Source organism: Panicum virgatum, chromosome 6N (assembly GCF_016808335.1).
Source record: "Panicum virgatum strain AP13 chromosome 6N, P.virgatum_v5, whole genome shotgun sequence".
Taxonomy (NCBI): Eukaryota; Viridiplantae; Streptophyta; class Magnoliopsida; order Poales; family Poaceae; genus Panicum; species Panicum virgatum.
In genome coordinates this window covers 21,715,770-21,735,619 of record NC_053150.1, presented here as the reverse complement: position 1 = coordinate 21,735,619, position 19,850 = coordinate 21,715,770, and positions in this window count along the sequence as shown.

Sequence of the window (19,850 nt, the reverse complement as noted above, 5' to 3'; positions counted from 1 at the left end):
ACGTACTAACCATATGCCGAGAAATATGGTAATCGATAAGCTTAAGTACCTGATTGGCCCGGCGAGTGGACTTTACTTTCACTCTCTTTGAACTGGGTTCACATGCGGCCACATGCAGGTACAAGAAGGCGCACGCCGGGCGTGGATTCTTGTAGTCGAGGTGGGTGACCCTGATCCACAACCCGGAAAGAAAGGGGAAATGTTGCACGTCTGACTCTGGGAGTAACCACGTGACGTGTGGTTAGGTCTGCCTTGCAAGGTTAACAAATTCGATTCGAATCGTCCGCTTCTCACGGTTTGGGACTGCTTAACCCTTCTGTCACATAGAGTAAGAAGTGGAAGATGATGATGATGATGAATTTGGCTGGTTGGATGATGAAAGATAATTGTTTCCACCATGTATGCTATTGGATAGATGCTCACTTAGAATGGTTAATTGAACTAGAACCTGGAAGCTAAAACCTGAAATTAAGGATCTACTCTTTACTGCTTTTCGGAAAAACAAACCTCTCAAGCCAAAAGGCTTGCATGTCTAGATAATGGGCTAAGTATACCCTTAGTCGGGTAAGCCTTGCTGAGTATTAGTATACTCAGTTTTGCTTGTCGCTTTGTTTTTCAGGTGGTACATCTGAGGGTATGGTTGACGTCATGTACGGGCTTCATCATGACGTCTTGTTTCCTCGGTAGAATATCGTTCCTTTCTCTGCCGCACTTAAACTCTGTTGTACTTTTATAAATTCAAACTCGGTTTGTAACAATAATTCATTTTCATACTCTGCACAGTAAAATTTGCGGAACGTTGTATTCTCTGAATTGCTTTGTTGATCCTGTTTCAAGTGGTTTAATCGGGATTTTACCCGACAACACTGCCGGATTACTCCATTTTTAGTGCGTGTTAACCCTGGTTGCCGTTTCGGTGATGGTTAGCACACTTAAGCCGGATTAATTTGGGCGGTACTGCCACAGACCCGCACGAGGCCTGCGACCCGCGCGAGGACCCACGCCGATGCCAGACATCGCCGCCGCACGCACAAGCACTGGTAGAGGAGGTGGGGGCCGGGCTGGCGCCCGCAGTGAGTGGGCCACCTGCGACACGCCACGCGCTGCACGAGGTCCAGGATCCACGCCGGCGAGCCTCGCGATTGGATGGCGCCACCGCGCGAGCCATACGCGAGGGGGTGGGGGAGCGGCGCCGGCACCTCCGGCCAAGGAGAGAGTGACCCCCAGCCGGCCGGGCGGAGGAGCGCCACGCCACGCCAGATCCGGCCAAGGGAGGCACGGATCCGGCGAAGGAGTGGGTGGATCCAGCCACCAGTGGCCGCGGGTGACCGAGACAGCGAAGGAAGGGCGCCCTAGGTAATGGGGCTGAGGGGGAGAGAAGGGCTGAGGGAGAGAGGGGACGGGGGAGGAGGGCGGCTGACCGACTTTGGCGCAGCCGCGGGCCGGCCGGCCGGGCAACGGCGGCGGCCATAGTGGTGGTCGCCTGGGCGGTGGGGAGGGGGCTGCGGGAGGGGAGGGAGAGATGGGGGGGGGGGGGGCTATCACAAAGCAAAGGTGTGGGACATCACAAGAAATATCAAAATCAGCCAACAATCATTGAAGCCATACAACATCTGAAGTACCAATAGCAACTGTCTATACTAGAATGATGTACAATTGCTTGCTTCTTGGACTTGAATGCAAGAGTAGAGGATCCAAGAAGAATGCAATAGCCTATGATAGAACAATGATCTGTTGGGTCACATTCCCAAGTGGAGTCTAAGTAATTGCTAAGATGATTGCCCCCATAAGTATCTTAGCACACATATCCAACAAAGCAATTTAGATTTGTTGTCCATGAATTTTTTGTGATGGACGATGCAGAATCTTTGGAAAACCACCTTCATATCCCCTCGTCAATCACCTCCATATCAAGGTTAAGGCGAAGGAAGTGGTGCATGTCAAGGGGATGATGAGTACAAGCTCATGAGGCTCCCCAATGGAGCAATGGGGCGGACTGGGTGCGTTTGTTGCAAAAAGTTATGACGCGACTTCACGAACTTTTTGCATTAATTGCGCTAGTTCAGTCCAATTCGCATCAAGTTTCATGCAGTAATGAGACAATTCCACATGCGCCCAAACACTGCGAAACGCATCAAAACATTAGTTTAGGGTCCAATGGGGTGGACCAGGTGTGTTTGTTGCGAAAAATTCCGATGCAACTTCTTGGCAAAAACTTTTGCACAACTTGCACCAGTTCAGCACAACTAGCACCAAGTTTCATGAAACGATCCAAAATGCACCTAAACACCACGAAACACACCAAACCATGAGTTCAGGGTCCAATGGGGTGGATCAGGGATGTTCATTGCGAAAAATTCTGACGCGAATTCGTGGCACGAACTTTTGCATTAATTGCACCAATTCAGCAAAAATTACACTGAGTTTCATGCAGTAACGAAACGATCCCGAATGCACCAAACACTACGAAACTCATCAAAACATGAGTTTAGGGTCCAATAGGGTGGACCGAGTGCATTCGTTGCGTAAAATTCTGGCGCCACTTGGCCGCAAGAACTTTTGCATTATTTGGACAAGCTTAGCCCAATTTGAGGAAATGCACGAAAATATGAGTTTAGGGTCCAATGGGGTGGATTAGGTGCATTCGTTACGAAAAATTCCAATGCAACTTTGTGGAACGAACTTTTGCACTAATTGCACCCGTTCAGCCATAATTACACCGAGTTTTGTGCAGTAATGAGACAATCTCAAATGCACCAAAACACTACGAAACGCACCAAAACATGAGTTTATGGTCAAATGGGATGGACCGGGTGCGTTCGTTGCTAAAAATTCCGACCCAACTTCGTGGCACAAACTTTTGCACTAATTACACTAGTTCATCACAGATTGCACCAAGTTTTATGGATTAATGAAACGATCCCAAATGCACCCAAATACCACGAAATGCACCAAAACATGAGTTTAGGGTCCAATTGGGTGGACTCGGTGCGTTCGTTGCGAAAAATTCCGACACGACTTCATGGCACCGAACTTTTTCATTAATTGCACCAGTTCAATTCAATTTGCACTGAGTTTTGTTCAGTAACGAAATGATCCCAAATGCATCCAAACACTAGGAAATGCACAAAATTATGAGTTTAGGGTCCATTGGGGTGGATTTGGTGCGTTCTTTGTGCAAAAATCCAACCCAACTTTATGGCACTAATTTTTGCACTAATTGCACCGGTTCAGCCCAATTTGCATCAAATTTCGTTTAGCAACAAAACAATCCCATATGTACCTAAAAATCACGAGACACACTAAAATATGAGTTTAGAGTCCAATGCGGGTGGACTGGGTGCGTTGGTTGTGAAAAATTCTGACTTGACTTCATGGCACGAACTTTTGAATTAATCGCACCAGTTCAGCCAAGATTGCATCGAGTTTCATGCTATAATGAAACAATCCCAAATTCACACAAACACTACAAAACGCACCAAAACATGAGTTTAGGGTCCAATGGGGTGGACCGGGTGCGTTCGTTGCGAAAAATTACGACGCAACTTCGTGGCACAAACTTTTGCACTAATGGCACCAGTTCAGCACAGTCTGCACCAAATTTCTTGCATCAACGAAATGATCCCAAATGCTCCCAAACACCACGAAACGCACCAAAACATGAGTTTAGTTTCCAATGGATTGGATTGGTTCCGTTCATTGAGAAAAATTCTAACACGACTTCGTGGCACGAACTTTTGCATAAATTGCACCATGTTTCGTGTAGTAATGAAACGATACCAAATGCATCCAAACACTACGAAACTCATCTAAGCATGAGTTTAGTGTCCAATGGGGTGGACCGGATGCGTTCGTTCCGAAAAATTCAGACGCGACTTCGTGGCACGAATTTTTTGCACTAATTGCAACAGTTCAGCATAGTTTGCACCAAGTTTCATGCAGTAACGAAACGATACCAAATGCACCCAAACACCATGAAACGCACCAAAACATGAGTTTAGGGTCCAATGGGGTGGATCGGGTGCGTTCATTGTGAAAAATTCCGACGCGACTTCGTGGCACAAACTTTTGCATTGATGGCACCAGTTCAGCCAAAATTGCACTGAGTTTTGTGTAGTAACGAGACGATTCCAAATGCACAGAAACATTACAAAATGCAACAAACCATGAGTTTATGGTCAAATGGGGTGGACCGGGTGCGTTCGTTGCGAAAAATTCCGCCGCAACTTCGTGGCACAAACTTGTGCACCAATTGCACCAGTTCATCACAGTCTGCACCAAGTTTCGTGCATTAACGAAACGATCCCATATGCACCCAAACACCACGAAATGCTCCAAAACATGAGTTTAGGGTCCAATGAGGTGGACCAGATGTGTTTGTTTCGAAAAATTCCGATGCGACTTTGTGGCACGAACCGGCCTGTCGCTGTCGTCGCTGCAGGGTCGCTTGGGGTCGTCATCCTTGATGACGCCGTTGGAGAGTGCTCGGCACTCCCGGGTGGTGTGGTTTGCATCCTTGTGCCAAGGACACTTGCCGTCCAGGAGTCGATCCAGGTCCGCTTGGTTGAGGGTGGAGCGGAACTGGGACCCTTCTGCGACGGTGACGGTGTTCTCTGAGCCACGCTTGCGGTCCTAGTTCTTGGACGATTCGGCGCGGTCGTGCTTTTCCCATGACAAGGTGGGCGATCATCGCGGCGGCGTTTCGGGCGGTTGTCCCGCTGAGGGGGACGCTCGGAATAGTCATTCTTGTGCCGGCGGCGGGCCCGCTCGGCTTCTTCCATGTCTGCGTGCTTGTTGACGACCGTCATCATGTCGCCCACGGTCTTGGGATAGGTCTCGAACATCTTCCTCCACAATACGATGTTGTGGAGGCCTTCGTTGAAGTAGTGGATGACGTCTATGTCTTCAGCTTCCGTAAAGGTATTACGGTTAGCAAAATACCTCTTGATATAGTCGCGGAGGGACTCATCCGGTTGTTGCACGACGCTGGCCAGATCCCATCTGGTTTTGAGACACGGGCAGGATGCCTTGAAGTACAGGATGAAGGTGTTGTGGAGATCTTGCCAGCTATTGATGGAGCCGGCAGGGAGCGCTTCGAGCCAGTTGAGAGCTTGGGGACCCATCATGACCGGGAATTAGGCGGCCATGATGTCATTGTCGCCGCACGTAGCTCGGACGGCGATGGAGTAGGTGTGCAGCCACGTCTTGGGATCTGACTCGCCATCGTACTTCTCAATCCTGGTAGGCTTGAAGGTGGCGGGCCATTGGATGGCACGGAGTCATGTGGAGAAGGTGGAGAAGCCATCGAGGTCGTTGCCGGGCTCGTCGTCGCGTCGGGGTCGTTGTGGTCGTCTGTTGCCCCGGCGGCCATGGCTCTGGTGGTCGGCGTCGGAGTGCCATGTTCCTCGTCTCACTGGTGACGTCGCTCGCGCTCGGCTGCGGCGCATTGGCGATGACGATGGTTGATGCGCTGACGCAGTCTTGCTGGTTCAGTTAGTCGCGGAGGTCACTCTAGTTTACCCCCTCTTCGTCGTCGCCTTGTGGTCGCGTCGAGTGGTGGCTCGACTGGGCGCGGTAAGTTGAGTTGTCCTTGCGCAGCTGCTGGGCCTGCGTGGCGGCCACATGTAGGCGAGCACGGGCCTTGACGATCTCAGGGGTCTCCTGGAGGCCCTCGAGCACCTAGAACACCGCAGTGAGGTTAGCCGATGGCGTGGCGAAGATGTCTTGGCCGTTGTAGTTGAGGACGAAGTTGGCGTCGAGGTTGCGGGGCCGGATTAGTGAGCGCTAATTCCTGGGGTTGTGGCATTCGGCGTTCTCCATGTCGCACTCGGACTGTCGGATCGCCGCCTCGTTGCGCCTTCTATCGGTGCGGAGCTCGTTGCGTTGGAGTCGATTCTCCCTTTCTTCGTCGTCCACGTTCGGGCACGTGTCGGAGTCGTCGGAGATGATGAAGATCCGGCGGTGCTCTGTCGCCGTAGAGCAGTTGGGTGGGAGGGTAAACGAGGCATGTTGGAAGCCAAGTTCTTCTCCCAAGGCCGGGTCAAATCGGATCTGACCGAAGGTAGCCGAGTCAGGTAGTCGCACTCGGATCTGATCCGAGCATGTCGTAGCAGCGTTGCGGAGTCCGAAGGGGATCCGATCCGGGTTGTTGCGGTGTCGGAGAGTGTCCTCGCGAAGCCTGATGCACTCGGCGATGGATCTGCTGACTCGATCTATCTGAAGGATAAGATCGTCAGCGGGCGCAGCAGGACGACGGGTCGTCCTGGGGGAGTGGCCGTCATATAGTTCGTCTCGGGTTCGGGAACCCAAGGTGTGACAGATCTCGGAGTGACCAAATCTGATCTGGCCCTGCTAGAAGTATTGCCTTGTTCACGGAGAACACGGTCAGGGTCGTCTCGGTGGTGAAGCGCGAGTTTGCCGAGTCGGATGCACTCGGCAATGGATCTGCCGACGTGATCTATCTGGAAGGTCAAATCATCAGTAGACTCATCAGGGCGACGGGTCACAATGGTTGGTATGGTTGCCACGTCAAAGTTCTCGGATTCGGGAATCCGAGAGGTGGCAGGTGCTTGGGGAGTTAGATCGGATCTAACCCCAGAGAAGACATTGCCTCCGGCGGTGGGAGAGCCGGAAGCAGGGTTCCTGGGAACTGTGACCTCTGGGAAGATTCCGAAGGTGAAGGAGAGGCTGACTGTCGCCTCCATCTGGGTGGCGACGCTGATGGAGAAGACGACGCCGTTATTGGCTGCCATTGAGCTCGACGTATGAGCCCTGAGTCCCCTACCTGGCGCGCCAACTGTTGGATTGTTATTCCGGCTAGTCCATCAGGGGTGTACCCCGCAGTAGAGTTTCAGGATGGGGATCTCAGGGCCAATCGCTCGATGGTAACACGAAGACGCAGGGACTTAGACAGGTTCGGGCCGCAATGAACGTAATACCCTACGTCCTGTGTTCGGGGTTGTATTAGGGTTTGTGGAATGCCGTGGAAAAAAGAAAGAGAGTCTATTGGTCGGCCAACGTCTCCTTTATATAGACTAGGAGCCGTAGGAGTACAAGGAATGATATACTCGAGTTGTTTTATAAGGAAGGAGATCGGTTAAGATCCCTAGATATCCGGGCCTCTAGTTGGAGCCTCTCATCCTAATCCTCTGTGGATCCCATCTGCGCGCAGCCTTGTCCTACACGCTGAGTAGTTGTAGCCGAGTCACCGAGCAGGGTAGTCACCCGGGTTCAGGGGCCCCACTCGGCAGGGAGGTACATAGATCTACCTCCGTCAGGGTCCTACAGGGTGGATTGGATGCGTTCGTTGCAAAAAATTCCGATACAACTTCGTGGCGCAAACTTTTGCACTAATTGCACCAGTTCAGCACTGTTTGCACCAAGTTTCATGCATTAACGAAACGATCACAAATGCACCCAAACACCATGAAATGCTCCAAAACATGAGTTTAGGGTCCAATGGGGGTGGATCAGGTGTGTTCATTGCAAAAAATTCTGACACTACTTCATGGCACGAACTTTTGCATTAGTTGCACCAGTTCAGCCAAAATTGCACCGAGTTTCGTGCAGTTACGAAATGATCTCAAATGCACCCGAACACTACGAAACTCATCCAAACATTAGTTTTGCGCCCAATGGGGTGGGCCGGATGCGTTCTTTGCGAAACATTCTGACGCAACTTCGTAGCACACACTTTTGCACCAATTGCACCAGTTCAGCACAATTTGCACCAAGTTTATGCAGTACCGAAACGATCCCAAATGCACCCAAACACCACCAAACGCACCAAAACATGAGTTTAGGGTCCAATGGGGTGGATCGTTTACTAAAAATTCTGACGCGACTTCATGGCATGAATTTTTCCATTAATTGCACTAGTTCAGCCAAAATTGCACCGAGTTTTGTGCAGTAACGAGGCGATCCCAAATACACCAAAACACTACGAAACGCACCAAAACATGATTTAAGGGTCAAATGGGGTGGTCCGGGTGCGTTCGTTGCGAAAAATTCTGACTCAACTTTGTCGCACAAACTTCTGCACCAGTTGCCCCAATTCAGCACAGTCTGCACCAAGTTTCATGCATTAACAAAACGATCCCATATGCACCCAAACACCACGAAATGTTCCGAAACATGAGTTTGGGGTCCAATGGGGTGGACCGGATGTGTTCGTTGCGAAAAATTCCGATGTGACTTCGTGGCACAAACTTTTGTATTAATTGCACTAGTTCTGCCAAAATTGCTCCTAGTTTCGTGCAGTAACGAAAATTCTCAAATGCACCCAAACACTACGAAACCCATCCAACATGGGTTAAGGGTCCAATGGTGTGGACCGGGTGCATTGTTTATAAAAAATTCCAACGCGACTTCATGGCACGAACTTTTAAATTAAATGCACTAGTTCAGCCCAAATTGTATCGAGTTTCGTGCAGTAACGAAACAATCCCTAATGCACCCAAACACTAAGAAACGCACCAAAACATAAGTTTAGTGTCCAATGGGGTGGATTGGGTGCGTTCGTTGCAAAAAATTCCGTCACAACTTCGTGGCACAAACTTTTGCACTAATTGCACCAGTTCAGCACAGTCTGCACCAAGTTTCATGCATTAACGAAACGATCCAAAATGCACACAAACACCATGAAATGCAGCAAAGCATGAGTTTAGGGTCCAATGGGTGTGGATCGGGTGCATTCATTTCAAAAAATTGTGACACTACTTCGTGGCATGAACTTTTGCATTAGTTGCACCAGTTCAGCCAAAATTGCACCGAGTTTCGTGCAGTAACGAAATGATCTCAAATGCACCCAAACACTACGAAACTCATCCAAACATTAGTTTTGCATCCAATGGAGAGGGCCGGATGCGTTCTTTGCGAAACATTCTGACGCAACTTCGTAGCACACATTTTTGCACCAATTCAGCACAATTTGCACCAAGTTTATGCAGTACCGAACGATCCCAAATGCACCCAAACACCACCAAATGCACCAAAACATGAGTTTAGGGTACAATGGGGTGGATCGTTTGCTAAAAATTCTGACGCGACTTCGTGGCATGAACTTTTGCAATAATTGCACTAGTTCAGCCAAAATTGCACCGAGTTTCGTGCAGTAACGAGGCGATCCCAAATACACCAAAACACTACGAAACACACCAAAACATGATTTTAGGGTCAAATGGGGTGGACCGGGTGCGTTCGTTGCGAAAAATTCCGACGCAACTTCGTCGCACAAACTTCTGCACCAATTGCCCCTGTTCAGCACAGTCTGCACCAAGTTTCATGCATTAAGGAAACGATCCCATATGCACCCAAACACCACAAATGCTCCAAAACATGAGTTTAGGGTCCAATGGGGTGGACTGGATGCGTACGTTGCGACAAATTCCGATGCGACGTGGTGGCACGAACTTTTGTATTAACTGCACTAGTTCGGCCAAAATTGCACCTAGTTTCGTGCTGTAACGAAAATTCCCAAATGCAACCAAACACTACGAAACCCATCCAAACATGAGTTAAGGGTCCAGTGGTGTGGGCCGGGTGCATTGTTTATGAAAAATTCCGACGCGGCTTCATGACACGAACTTTTAAATTAATTGTACTAGTTCAGCCCAAATTGCATCGAGTTTCGTGCATTAACGAAACAATCCCTAATGCACCCAAACACTACGAAACACACCAAAACAGGAGTTTAGGGTCCAATGGGGTTGATTGGGTGCGTTCATTGTGAAAAATTCCGGCACAACTTCGTGGCACAAACTTTTGCACTAATTGCACCAGTTCAGCACAGTCTGCACCAAGTTTCATGTATTAACGAAACGATCTAAAATGCACCCAAACACCATGAAATGCAGCAAAGCATGAGTTTAGGTTCCAATGGGTGTGGATCGGGTGCGTTCATTTCAAAAAATTGTGACACTACTTCGTGGCACGAATTTTTGCATTAGTTGCACCAGTTTAGCCAAAATTGCACCGAGCTTCGTGCAGTAACGAAACGATCTCAATTGCACCCAAACACTTCGAAACTCATCCAAACATTAGTTTTGCATCCAATGGAGAGGGCCGGATGCGTTCTTTGCGAAACATTCTGACGCAACTTCGTAGCACACATTTTTGCACCAATTGCACCAGTTCAGCGCAATTTGCACCAAGTTTATGCAGTACCGAATGATCCCAAATGCACCCAAACACCACCAAACGCACCAAAACATGAGTTTATGGTCCAATGGGGTGGATCGTTTGCTAAAAATTCTGATGCGACTTCGTGGCATGAACTTTTGCATTAATTGCACTAGTTCAGCCAAAATTGCACCGAGTTTCGTGCAATAACGAGGCGATCCCAAATACACCAAAACACTACGAAACACACCAAAACATGATTTTAGGGTCAAATGGGGTGGACCGGGTGCGTTCGCTGCGAAAAATTCCGACGCAACTCTGTCGCACAAACTTCTGCACCAATTGCCCCAGTTCAGCACAGTCTGCACCAAGTTTCGTGCATTAACGAAACGATCCCATATGCACCCAAACACCACAAATGCTCCAAAACATGAGTTTAGGGTCCAATGGGGTGGACTGGATGCGTACGTTGCGACAAATTCCGACGCGACTTCGTGGCACGGACTTTTGTATTAATTGCACTAGTTCGGCCAAAATTGCACCTAGTTTCGTGCTGTCACGAAAATTCCCAAATGCACCCAAACACTACGAAACCCATCCAAACATGAATTAAGGGTCCAATGGTGTGGACCGGGTGCATTGTTTATGAAAAATTCGGACGCGACTTCATGGCACGAACTTTTAAATTAATTGCACCAGTTCAGCCCAAATTGCATCGAGTTTCGTGCAGTAACGAAATGATCCCAAATGCACGCAAACACTGCGAAACACACCAAAACATGAGTTTAGGGTGCAATGGGGTGGATTGGGTGCATTCGTTGCGAAAAATTCCAGCACAACATCGTGTCACAAACTTTTGCACTAATTGCACCAGTTTAGCACAGTCTGCACCAAGTTTCATGCATTAATGAAACGATCCCAAATGCACCCAAACACCACGAAATGCACCAAAACATGAGTTTAACGGTCCAACGGGGGAGGATCAGGTGCTTTCATTGCAAAAAATGCTGACACTACTTCGTGGCACGAACTTTTGCATTAGTTGCACCAGTTCAACAAAAATTGCACCGAGTTTCGTGCAGTAACGAAACGATCTCAAATGCACCCAAACACTATGACACTCATCCAAACATGAGTTTCATGTCCAATGGGGCGGGACAGATGCGTTCTTTGTGAAAAATTCTGTCTCAACTTCGTAGCACACACTTTTGCACCAATTGCAATAGTTCAGCACAATTTGCACCAAGTTTCAAGCAGTACCGAAACGATCCCAAATGCACCCAAACACCACCAAACACACCAAAACATGAGTTTAGGGTCCAACGGGGGGCATCGTTTGCTAAAAATTATGACGCAACTTCGTGTCTCAAACTTTTGCATTAATTGCTCTAGTACAACCAAAATTGCACCAAGTTTCGTGCAGTAACGAGGCGATCCCAAATACACCAAAACACTACGAAACACACCAAAACATGAGGGTCAAATGGGGAGGACCGGGTGTGTTCGTTGTGAAAAATTCCGACGCAACTTCGTCGCACAAACTTCTGCACCAATTGTACCAGTTCAGCACAGTCTGCACCAAGTTTCATGCATTAACGAAACGATCCCATATGCACCCAAACACCACAAAATGCTCCAAAACATGAGTTCAGGGTCCAATGGGGAGGACCGGAAGCGTACATTGCGAATAATTCCCACGCGACTTCGTGGCACGAACTTTTAAATTAATTGCACCAGTTCAGCTCAAATTGCATCGAGTTTCGTGCAGTAACGAAACAATCCCAAATGAACCAAAACACTCCGAAATGCACCAAAACATGAGTTTAGGGTCCAATGTGGTGGATTGGGTGCGTTCGTCGCTAAAAATTCCGGCACAATTTCGTGGCACAAACTTTTGCACTAATTGCACCAGTTCAGCACAGTCTGCACCAAGTTTCATGGATTAACGAAACGATCACAAATGCACCCAAACACCACAAAATGCACCAAAACATGAGTTTAGGGTCCAATGGGGGGGTGGATCGGGTGCATTCATTGCAAAAAATTCTAACACTACTTTGTGGCACAGACTTTTGCATTAGTTGCACCAGTTCAGCCAAAACTGCACCGAGTTTCGTGCAGTAACGAAATGATCTCTAATGCACCAAAACACTACGAAACTCATCCATACATGAGTTTCGCGTCCAATGGGGTGGGCCAGATGCGTTCTTTGTGAAAAATTCTGACACAACTTCGTAGCACACACTTTTGCACCAATTGCACCAGTTCAGCACAGTTTGCACCAAGTTTCAAGTAGTACCGAAATGATCCCAAATGCACCCAAACACCACCAAACGTACCAAAACATGAGTTTAGGGTCCAACGGGGTGGATCGTTTGCTAAAAAATCTGACGCGACTTCGTGGCACAAACTTTTGCATTAATTGCACTAGTTCAACCAAAATTGCACCAAGTTTCGTGCATTAACGAGGCGATCCCAAATACACCAAAACACTACGAAACACACCAAAACATGAGAGTCAAATGGGGTGGACCGGGTGTGTTCGTTGTGAAAAATTCTGACGGAACTTCGTCGCACAAACTTCTGCACCAGTTCAGCACAGTCTGCACCAAGTTTCATGCATTAACGAAACGATCCCATATGCACCCAAAGACCACGAAATGCTCCAAAACATGAGTTTAGGGTCCAATGGGGGTGGACCGGATGCGTATATTGCGAAAAATTTCGACGCGACTTCGTGGCACAAACTTTTGTATTAATTGCACTAGTTCAGCCAAAATTGCACCTAGTTTCGTTCTCTAACGAAAATTCCCAAATGCACCCAAACACTACGAAACCCATCCAAACATGAGTTAAGGGTCCAATGGTGTGGACCGGGTGCATTGTTTATGAAAAATTCCGAGGCGACTTCATGGCACGAACTTTTAAATTAATTGCACCAGTTCAGCCCAAATTGCATCGAGTTTCGTGCAGTAACGAAACAATCCCAAATGCACTCAAACACTGCGAAATGCACCAAAACATGAGTTTAGGGTCCAATGGGGTGGATTGGGTGCGTTCGTTGCGAAAAATTCCGGCACAACTTCATGGCACAAACTTTTGCACTAATTGCACCAGTTCAGCACAGTCTGCACCAAGTTTCATGCATTAACAAAACGATCCAAAATGCACCCAAACACCACGAATTGCACCAAAACATAAGTTTAGGGTCCAATGGGGGTGGATCGGGTGCGTTCATTGCAAAAAATTCTGACACTACGTTGTGGCACGAACTTTTGCATTAGTTGCACCAGTGCAGCCAAAATTGCACCGAGTTTCGTGCAGTAACGAAATGATCTCAAATGCACCCAAACATTACGAAACTCATCCAAACATGAGTTTCGCGTCCAATGGGGTGGGCCAGATGCGTTCTTTGTGAATAATTCTGATGCAACTTCGCAGCACACACTTTTGCACCAATTGCACAAGTTCAGCACAGTTTGCACCAAGTTTCAAGCAGTACCGAAACGATCCCAAATGCACCCAAACACAACCAAACACACAAAAACATGAGTTTAGGGTCCAATGGGGTGGATCGTTTGCTAAACATTCTGGCGCGATTTCGTGGCACAAACTTTTGCATTAATTGCACTAGTTCAACCAAAATTGCACCAAGTTTTGTGCAGGAACGGGGCGATCTCAAATACACCAAAACACTACGAAACACACCAAAACTTGAGGGTCAAATGGGGTGGACCGGGTGTGTTCGTTGTGAAAAATTCCGACACAACTTTGTCGCACAAACTTCTGCACCAATTGCACCAGTTCGGCACAGTCTGCACCAAGTTTAATGCATTAACGAAACGACCCCATATGCACCCAAAGACCAGGAAATGCTCCAAAACATGAGTTTAGGGTCCAATGGGGTGGACCGGATGCATTGTTTATGAAAAATTCCGACGCGACTTCATGGCACGAACTTTTAAATTAATTGCACCAGTTCAACCCAAATTGCATCGAGTTTCGTGTAGTAACGAAACAATCCCAAATGCACCCAAAGACTACGAAATGCACCAAAACATGAGTTTAGGATCCAATGGGGTGGATTGGGTGCGTTCATTGCGATAAATTCTGGCACAACTTCGTGGCACAAACTTTTGCACTAATTGCACCAGTTTAGCACAGTCTGCACCAAGTTTAATGCATTAACGAAACGATCCAAAATGCACCCAAACACCACGAAATGCAGCAAAACATGAGTTTAGGGTCCAATGTGGGTGGATCGGGTGCGTTCATTGCAAAAAATTCTGACATTACTTCGCGGCACGAACTTTTGCATTAGTTGCACCAGTTCAGATAAAATGGCACCGAGTTTCGTGCAGTAACAAAACGATCTCAAATGCACACAAACACTACGAAACTCATCCAAACACGAGTTTCGCGTCCAATGGGGTGGGCCAGATGCGTTCTTTGCGAACAATTCTGACGCTACTTCGTAGCACGTACTTTTGCACCAATTGCACCAGTTCAGCACAGTTTGCACCAAGTTTAAAGCAGTACCGAAACGATCCCAAATGCGCCCAAACACCAATAAACACACCAAAACATGAGTTTAGGGTCCAATGGGGTGGATCGTTTTCTAAAAATTCTGACGCGACTTCGTGACATGAACTTTTGCATTAAATGCACTAGTTCGGCCAAAATTGCACCGAGTTTCGTGCAGTAACGAGACGATCCCAAATACACCAAAACACTACGAAACACACCAAAACATGATTTTAGGGTCAAATGGGGTGGACCGGGTGTGTTCGTTGTGAAAAATTCCAACGCAACTTTGTCTCACAAACTTCTGCACAAATTGCATCAGTTCAGCACAGACTGCACCAAGTTTCATGCATTAACGAAACGATCCCATATGCACCCAAACACCACGAAATGCTCCAAAACATGAGTTTAGGGTCCAATGGGGTGGATCGTTTTCTAAAAATTCTGACGCGACTTCGTGACATGAACTTTTGCATTAAATGCACTAGTTCGGCCAAAATTGCACCGAGTTTCGTGCAGTAACGAGGCGATCCCAAATACACCAAAACACTACGAAACACACCAAAACATGATTTTAGGGTCAAATGGGGTGGACCGGGTGTGTTCGTTGTGAAAAATTCCAACGCAACTTTGTCTCACAAACTTCTGCACCAATTGCATCAGTTCAGCACAGACTGCACCAAGTTTCATGCATTAACGAAACGATCCCATATGCACCCAAACACCATGAAATGCTCCAAAACATGAGTTTAGGGTCCAATGGGGTGGACGGGATGCGTACGCTACGACAAATTTCGACGCGACTTCGTGGCACGAAATTTTGTATTAATTGCACTAGTTCAGCCAAAATTGCACCTAGTTTCATGCTGTAACGAAAATTCCCAAATGCACCCAAACACTACGAAACCCATCCAAACATGAGTTAAGGGTCCAACGGTGTGGACCGGGTGCATTGTTTATGAAAAATTCCGACGCGACTTCATGGCACGAAATTTTAAATTAATTGCACCAGTTCAACCCAAATTGCATCGAGTTTCGTGTAGTAACGAAACAATCCCAAATCCTCCCAAAGACTACGAAATGCACCAAAACATGAGTTTAGGGTCCAATGGGGTGGATTGAGTGCGTTCGTTGCGAAAAATTCTGGCACAACTTCGTGGCACAAACTTTTGCACTAATTGCACCAGTTCAGCACAGTCTGCACCAAGTTTCATGCATTAACGAAACGATCCAAAATGCACTCAAACACCACGAAATGCAGCAAAACATGAGTTTAGGGTCTAATGTGGGTGGATTGGGTGCGTTCATTGCAAAAAATTCTGACATTACTTCGCAGCACGAACTTTTGCATTAGTTGCACCAGTTCAGACAAAATGGCACCGAGTTTCATGCAGTAATGAGACGATCTCAAATGCACACAAACACTACGAAACTCATCCAAACACGAGTTTCGCGTCCAATGGGGTGGGCCAGATGCGTTCTTTACGAACAATTTTGACGCAACTTCGTAGCACGTACTTTTGCACCAATTGCACCAGTTCAGCACAGTTTGCACCAAGTTTAAAGCAGTACCGAAACGATAACAAATGCACCCAAACACCAACAAACGCACCAAAACATGAGTTTAGGGTCCAATGGGGTGGATCGTTTGCTAAAAATTCTGACGCGACTTCGTGGCACAAACTTTTGCATTAATTGCACTAGTTCAGCCAAAATTGCACCGAGTTTCGTGCAGGAACGAGGCGATCCCAAATACACCAAAACACTATGAAACGCACCAAAACATAATTTTAGGGTCAAATGGGGTGGACCGGGTGTGTTCGTTGTGAAAAATTCCAACGCAACTTCGTCTCACAAACTTCTGCACCAATTGCACCAGTTCAGCACAGACTGCACCAAGTTTCATGCATTAACGAAACGATCCCATATGCACCCAAACACCACGAAGTGCTCCAAAACATGAGTTTAGGGTCCAATGGGGTGGACCGGATGCGTACGCTGCGACAAATTCCGATGCGACTTCGTGGCACGAACATTTGTATTAATTGGACTAGTTCAGCTAAAATTGCACCTAGTTTCATGCTGTAACGAAAATTCCCAAATGCACCCAAACACTACGAAACCCATCCAAACATGAGTTAAGGGTCCAACGGTGTGGACCGGGTGCATTGTTTATGAAAAATTCCGACGCGACTTCATGGCACGAACTTTTAAATTAATTGCACCAGTTCAACCCAAATTGCATCGAGTTTCGTGTAGTAACGAAACAATCCCAAATGCACCCAAAGACTACGAAATGCACCAAAACATGAGTTTAGGATCCAATGGGGTGGATTGGGTGCGTTCATTGCGATAAATTCTGGCACAACTTCGTGGCACAAACTTTTGCACTAATTGCACCAGTTTAGCACAGTCTGCACCAAGTTTAATGCATTAACGAAACGATCCAAAATGCACCCAAACACCACGAAATGCAGCAAAACATGAGTTTAGGGTCCAATGTGGGTGGATCGGGTGCGTTCATTGCAAAAAATTCTGACATTACTTCGCGGCACGAACTTTTGCATTAGTTGCACCAGTTCAGATAAAATGGCACCGAGTTTCGTGCAGTAACAAAACGATCTCAAATGCACACAAACACTACGAAACTCATCCAAACACGAGTTTCGCGTCCAATGGGGTGGGCCAGATGCGTTCTTTGCGAACAATTCTGACGCTACTTCGTAGCACGTACTTTTGCACCAATTGCACCAGTTCAGCACAGTTTGCACCAAGTTTAAAGCAGTACCGAAACGATCCCAAATGCGCCCAAACACCAATAAACACACCAAAACATGAGTTTAGGGTCCAATGGGGTGGATCGTTTTCTAAAAATTCTGACGCGACTTCGTGACATGAACTTTTGCATTAAATGCACTAGTTCGGCCAAAATTGCACCGAGTTTCGTGCAGTAACGAGACGATCCCAAATACACCAAAACACTACGAAACACACCAAAACATGATTTTAGGGTCAAATGGGGTGGACCGGGTGTGTTCGTTGTGAAAAATTCCAACGCAACTTTGTCTCACAAACTTCTGCACCAATTGCATCAGTTCAGCACAGACTGCACCAAGTTTCATGCATTAACGAAACGATCCCATATGCACCCAAACACCACGAAATGCTCCAAAACATGAGTTTAGGGTCCAATGGGGTGGATCGTTTTCTAAAAATTCTGACGCGACTTCGTGACATGAACTTTTGCATTAAATGCACTAGTTCGGCCAAAATTGCACCGAGTTTCGTGCAGTAACGAGGCGATCCCAAATACACCAAAACACTACGAAACACACCAAAACATGATTTTAGGGTCAAATGGGGTGGACCGGGTGTGTTCGTTGTGAAAAATTCCAACGCAACTTTGTCTCACAAACTTCTGCACCAATTGCATCAGTTCAGCACAGACTGCACCAAGTTTCATGCATTAACGAAACGATCCCATATGCACCCAAACACCATGAAATGCTCCAAAACATGAGTTTAGGGTCCAATGGGGTGGACGGGATGCGTACGCTACGACAAATTCCGATGCGACTTCGTGGCACGAACTTTTGTATTAATTGCACTAGTTCAGCCAAAATTGCACCTAGTTTCATGCTCGTAACGAAAATTCCCAAATGCACCCAAACACTACGAAACCCATCCAAACATGACTTAAGGGTCCAACGGTGTGGACCGGGTGCATTGTTTATGAAAAATTCCGACGCGACTTCATGGCACGAACTTTTAAATTAATTGCACCAGTTCAACCCAAATTGCATCGAGTTTCGTGTAGTAACGAAACAATCCCAAATGCACCCAAAGACTACGAAATGCACCAAAACATGAGTTTAGGGTCCAATGGGGTGGATTGGGTGCGTTCGTTGCGAAAAATTCTGGCACAACTTCGTGGCACAAACTTTTGCACTAATTGCACCATTTCAGCACAGTCTGCACCAAGTTTCATGCATTAACGAAACGATCCAAAATGCACCCAAACACCACGAAATGCAGCAAAACATGAGTTTAGGGTCCAATGTGGGTGGATCGGGTGCGTTCATTGCAAAAAATTCTGACATTACTTCGCGGCCCGAACTTTTGCATTAGTTGCACCAGTTCAGACAAAATGACACCGAGTTTCGTGCAGTAACGAAACGATCTCAAATGCACACAAACACTATGAAACTCATCCAAACACGAGTTTCGCGTCGAATGGGGTGGGCCAGATGCGTTCTTTGCGAACAATTCTGACGCAACTTCGTAGCACGTAGTTTTGCACCAATTGCACCAGTTCAGCACAGTTTGCACCAAGTTTAAAGCAGTACCGAAACGATCCCAAATGCACCCAAACACCAACAAACGCACTAAAACATGAGTTTAGGGTCCAATGGGGTGGATCGTTTGCTAAAAATTCTAACGCGACTTCGTGGCACAAACTTTTGCATTAATTGCACTAGTTCTACCAAAATTGCACCAAGTTTTGTGCAGGAACGAGGTGATCCCAAATACACCAAAACACTACGAAACACACCAAAACATGATTTTAGGGTCAAATGGGTGGACCGGGTGTGTTCATTATGAAAAATTCCGACGCAACTTCGTCGGACAAACTTCTGCACTAATTGCACCAGTTCAGCACAGTCAGGACCAAGTTTCATGCATTAACGAAACGATCCCATATGCACCCAAACACCACAAATGCTCCAAAACATGAGTTTAGGGTCCAATGGGGTGGACCGGATGCGCACGTTGTGAAAAATTCCGACGCGACTTCTTGGCACGAACTTTTGTATTAATTGCACTAGTTCAGCTAAAATTGCACCTAGTTTCGTGCTGTAACGAAAATTCCCAAATGCACCCAAACACTACGGAACCCACCAATCATGAGTTAAGGGTCCAATGGTGTGGACCGGGTGCATTGTTTATGAAAAATTCTGACGAGACTTCATGGCACGAACTTTTAAATAAATTGCACCAGTTCAGCCCAAATTGCATCGAGTTTTCTGCAGTAACGAAACAATCCCAAATGCACCAAAACACTGCGAAACGCACAAAAACATGAGTTTAGGGTCCAATGGGGTGGATTGGGTGCGTTCGTTGCGAAAGATTCCGGCACAAGTTCGTGGCACAAACTTTTGCACTAATTGCACCAGTTCAGCACAGTCTGCACCAAGTTTCATGCATTA